Source organism: Meleagris gallopavo, chromosome 3 (genome assembly GCF_000146605.3).
Source record: "Meleagris gallopavo isolate NT-WF06-2002-E0010 breed Aviagen turkey brand Nicholas breeding stock chromosome 3, Turkey_5.1, whole genome shotgun sequence".
In the NCBI taxonomy this organism is placed as follows: domain Eukaryota; kingdom Metazoa; phylum Chordata; class Aves; order Galliformes; family Phasianidae; genus Meleagris; species Meleagris gallopavo.
Window position 1 is genome coordinate 37,647,919 of NC_015013.2, and position 5,923 is coordinate 37,653,841.

Genomic DNA, 5,923 nt, shown 5'->3' on the forward strand with positions numbered 1-5,923 from the left:
TATATATATGGTGAATTTAACCACTGACCATGGGTCCAATGAGATGCATATGCCTAAATACATTTCAATGACTTGTGCAGAGAATACACAGTGCTACAGCCTTTGAGCAGCCTCTGAAATCCAATTTCAGAAGAAGCCCCTACTGACTTGTTACTGTTTTCTTTGCGGGGATCTACCCAAGCACAGAGCTCTACCTGGGTGTAGTAACTAGAACTGTTGAAGTATTGCTCTGATAATAAAATTTAATCTGCTGTTGACCAAAATCTTAGAGCCAAATTCTCTCAAATGTAGGAGATAAATGACACTAGAATCTCAAGTCTCATTACAATGGCTTTGTAATTAGCCAGCAAAAAACTCTCAGAAACTTTAATTTAAATATTGTGCAGCTGAGTTTCTCTTATGAGAAGCAAATCCCTGAAATAGATTAGTCACACAGCCCTTAAAGCAGAAAAGTAAGGAAAGCTTCTGTTCTCTGCAACTCTTAACACAAGGGACTTCCAGTGAAATTTAAACATTATAAATAGGCAATACTCTATCATACAATTCATAATTAGACAGTGGAACTAACTGCTACTACAAAATGTCATTAAGGGTGAAGACTTCGTGAGACTGAAAAAAGGATTAGACGTTTATATGGGGCAACAAAAATATCCAGAGCTCTTAATAATTTTCAGACATATATTCAATATAATGTTCCAGACTTTAACCCAAAACCCTAAGCAAAGACTAGGAAGTTTCTTGCTTCTTTTTCTGAAACCTCCATTGTTGACCAGTGGACACTAAAATAGCAAGTCCCCAATCTGTCATGGCAATTCCTTCACAGCTCTAAATAAAATAACCATGTTGATTAACTGATTATCACAGTGTGTGCAGTAAGAGTATGGGAACAAAGACAAATGGGAAGCAACTTGTCAGGCTTTGTCCTTCCTGTACGCCCAAAATATATGGAGTGCCAATGAGCCCCTGCCTTCCAGGTTTCAAGAAACCTGTAGTACCATCCAAACAATGTCTCATACCACAGAATCACAGAATGACCTGGGTTGGAAGGCACCTCAAAGATCATCAAGTTCCAACTCCCATGCCACAGGCAGGGCTGCCATCTGCTAGATCAAGTACTAGATCAGGTTGTCCAGAACCCCATCCAACCTGGCCTTGAATACCTCAAGGGACAAGGTATCGACAGCCTCTCTTGGGCTCACCACCATCTCAGTTAAAAACTTCCTGCTGACATCTAACCTAATTCTTCCCTCCTTTATTTTAAAATCATTCTCCCTTTTCTTACCACTATCTATCCAATATAAAAACTTTATTTCCTTCCTATTTATAAACTCCTTTTAAATACTGGAAGGCTGGAAGGAGTTCTCCCTAGAGCCTTCTCTTCCCCAGATTGAACAACCCAAGCTCCTTCAGCCTGTCTTCATAGTAGAAGTGCTCCAGCCCTCTGATCATCTCTGTGGCTCTTCTCTGGATCCTCTCCAAAAGCTTCACAAGCTCCTGCATTGGAAACCTCAGATCTGGACACAATTCTCCAGCTGGGGCAGAGCAGAGAGAGACAATCACTGCTGGCCTCCTCTTTTCTGATACAGCCCAGGATACCGTCAGCCTTTTGGGCTGCAAGAGCCTGCTGCTAACTCATGTTAAGTTTTTCACCTATCAGAACCCCTAAGTCCTTCTCAGCAGGGCTACCCTCAAGGAGTTCTTCTCCCAGTCTGTATATATATCTGGAACTACACCAAAACCTTTCACTTTGTTTTCTTGAATCTCACTAGGTTCACATCAGCCCACCTTTTGAGTTTATCAAGGTCCTTCCATAAGGCATTCCTTCCTTCTGCCATATAAATAGCAACTCTGTGTCATTAGCAAACTTGCTGAGAGTGCTTGATCCCATCATCTACGTCACAGATGAAGATGTTGAAAAGCAGAAGCAGACCCCTGGAGGACATTGCTTGTCACCAGACTCCAACTGGACACTGAGCCATTGATCACAGTGCTCTGGCTGTGATCTTCCTACAAATCCACGAAATAGTCCACCTTTCAAATTCATCTCTCTCCTTTTTAGTGATGTGGAGGAGATCATGTCAAAGGCCTTGCACAAGTCCAGGGAAATTACATCAGTTGCCTTCCCTTTGTCAACCAATGCCATCACTCCATCATAGAAGGTCACTAGCTTGGTCAGGCACAACCTTCCCTTGGTGAAGTTGCGTTGTGTGTCTCAGATCACCTGCTCACCCCTCATGTGCCCCAACATGTCTTTCAGGGGCATCTGTTTCTTGATTTTCTTAGCCACAGAGGTGACGCTCATTGGTCTGCAGTTCCCCAGGTCCCTCTACCTCTCTTATAAATGGAAGCGATGTTTCCATTTTTCCATCACCAGGGACATTACCTGACAGTCACCACTTTTCAAGAATGATGCAGAGTGGCTCAGCAACCACATCAGCCAGCTCTCTTAGGACCATGGGATGCATGTCATCCAGACTTGTACACATTTAGTCTCATGAGGCAGTCTCAGATTCCCTCTATCTTACAGAGCGGGCCAGTTTGCTCCCGCAGTTCCCACCAAGAGATTCAGGAATGTGAGAAATACGGGAGTTCTGGCTGCCTGTGAAGAATGAGGCAAAGAGCAATTACCTCAGTCTTCTTCATATGTGCTGTATGCAGTTCTACAAAGCTTATAGTCCTCAATGGCAATATTCCAGTTATGCGAGTCATCCCACCATGCTTCTGTGACAGCAATAAGATCATACTTTTCCAAGGCACCATGCTTTCTCCTCCCACTTATTTCTCATGCTGCATGCATTGGTACAGAGGCACTTCAGCTGGTCTTTTGGATGCATCAGGTTCCTAGAGGTGCCCTTCCACAGACCTCCGGGACAAATCTGAGGTTTTCACCATGGCTTCCTACAGTAACAGTGTTCCCAGCTCTTCTCTGTCACTCAGGAGTACACCCCCCTTTCTCCCAGCAGTTTAAAGCCCTCGTGAAGAGCTCAGCAAGTTTGTTACCTTATAAATTCTTGCCCTCCTGGTCAGTTATCTCCCATCCCACATCAACATCCCTATTTTTTTTTAAAGGTGCATCCTAGACCATAGAGCATCTTTAGCGTGACACCACCTGTACAGCCAGTCATTCAACTGATTCTCCTTCCGCCCAGATCCTAGTCTCCAACTAGGAAGACTGAAGAGAAAACTTCCCTCCCAATACTGCACTCCCAATTCCTTCAACACCTTCTCAAGGGACGAACAGTCTGTTTTGATATTTTCTGATTTCCTAATCAAAAAAAGTTGTCTTCTGCAACCCAACTAGAAAGATCAGAAAATGTTAGTAGTCATCTGGCTTTATTATAACTGATATCCTCCTCTTGATGTCCCTAATGCAGACCCCTTGGCAGGCAGAAAACCTCTCTGGAGAGGTTATCCAAGCAGCAGATGGGTGCCTCTCAGCAAAGAGTTTCCAATTACTAAGATTCTTCACTTTTTTTTTTTTCTTTTTTTTTAAGTCAGCACTAGTCATCATTTGGGTCCTCAGTTGCACCTTCTTAATGTGATTGCCCCTTTCTGATACCAAGCCACTATTCATAGCTTATATTTCTCTCTCACACCTGAGCTTAAAATCTATTGGGTAATGGTACTTCAAGAATAAGGCAGGGGCTTCTCCTCTTGCCCTGAATAAAGATGAGGATTCAGTCTCTCTCAACTTGCACATATGACCTCTGTGCAGTGGGAAGCTTGCATATCTTTCTCCCCTGGCTGGGCCCAAAGTCTGTCTGCCTGTGCCACTGTATGATATCAGGCATCAATTTTCCTCTCAGCTAAATACATCTCAGCCTGGCAACTTCCTCTTGCAGCTTGGTCAGCTGCAGAAAAAGATCACCAAGTTGGGCACACCTGCACCCACAACACCCCTCATCTCTGTCTGTCCCTCAGGTGACCTTCAGATTCTGGAGCTCTCTGTATCCGAAGGTCTGGGCAGTTCTCTCACTCCTTGGGAGGTCTGCCTGCATGCACGCATCAGACCAGAGAGTTTGTGAGCCCCAATCTGTGTTTCTGACTCAGCCTGTCTGCCACACCGAGTGGTCACCATGCTGGTATTAATACAGAGCTCTCCCCTCATAGCCTCAGATGCAAAGAGCAGTGCACTCTGCTCGCCCCCCACTTGAAGGCCCTATAACTGTGCAAACTGTCCACACCACACATTTCTGACACACCACAACATTTTCATCCCACTTCTGGGTCGCTGCACTCCCTTCTGACCACCCTTGTATGCGTGGGGCATGGCCTCACTGCTCGTGACCCCATCCCTGCCATGTCAGAGCACTACCGCCACGAGGACGGCAATGGCAGCTGGCAAGCAGCTCTCTGACAGAGGCTTCCTCAACCTGCTGAGGTGATTCCTTCCTTTAGCATGGAATTAGTCTGCCCCAGAACCAAGTGCTCTGCCTCAGAACTGAGTGCCTCGCTGACAAGGCACACAACCTGGCAGACTAATTGAAAAGCACTTGACTTCCTTGGGATGGTACTTACTAGATTTCTTACTTTCCTAAGTTTGTAACATTGTAAATCATTATAGTCCCAACATAAAACTTGGTAATTATTAATTTCATTATTATTGTTCATACACAGGTCATACTGAAAGTAATGCCTTATTTTCATGGAAACTAGAACAGAGTCAAAGGACACAATAACAATTTCATGGAAAAAATCTGCAGCTACAAAACATTACTTTTCAATGCAGCACAGCCATTAGCTATGCATTTTTGCCAGTGATGAACAAGAGCCTGCATGCTGCACTCTTAAAAATCTGCATAGCCATCCAGGATGTGACTTCTCTTTCACATCACCATCACCAATGCTGAAATGCACCGCCCACCACCTCAGTGTGCTCACATCCATTGTTTGATCTCCATAAACATTCAACAAATATCAGTGAATGTCAGTGGGTACCATTTTTACCACATGGAGGAATTCAATTCCACACCTCTGCTCCATCTGCACTTCCATGTCAGATGCCATTCTGTCAAAACTGCCCCTTCTGCTGCCATCTGTCACATGGCAACAACACGTAGTGGGATACTGGTGGGGAGGTTAAGCCTCGACTGCCATACCACCAACTTCTGCCTCTGATGTTGTGAGCCAATATAATAAAATAGGAGGCACTACTTTCAGAGCAGCCCCCATAAATTTGCAGACAAGCTAAAGAAAAATCTGTAAATGGAAAAAATTACAGGCTAAAATTTGAAAGCATTTGATTATCGTATTCCTATTATGCTGAAATAGAATTTAGCTATCAACACTTCAAGACTCAAGCCATCAAAAACCTTTGCTCAACCAAAAGGAAAAAAAGAATAAAAAGAATTAAGAGCTTATTTGGCCATTGTGTTGTAAACCTACTTAAAAAAATAGAAATAAAAAAAACACACCTCAAGCTTAATAACTCTCAGTAAGATAGGAGTTAACTTCAGAATTAAGGTGACAGTGTAAGTTAAAAAGTTTTTTTTCTGTCACTGCTTCTTTGTTCTTTTCTTCTCTGTAGACAGCCCTGTCATGTCTGTTTCTCTTTCCACAAAATAACCTGTCCTTGCTTTCCAGTGTCCCAGAGGATATTCTAACTCTGAATCATATTTCTCACCTCCTCTACCAGCTCCACAAAAGGCAGGCTGTGATGGGAGCCACATCCAGACCAACGCCTCACAGAACAACCAGTCACCTATGTGTTGCAGTAGTCAGAACTCAACAGTACAGGGGAAGAGCAGAGTGAGAATTATCTTGCCGTAGTCTAGATGACATAAAGTGTAAATTCAGTTTTGATATACTAGGTCAAGAGGTTTTCAAAAAAAGGATGTGCAATTACAAATAAATAATTCCAAATCTAAACACACTAATCTGCAAGTTAACAAACCTATCTATAAAGTATGAGATAAGACTCTAC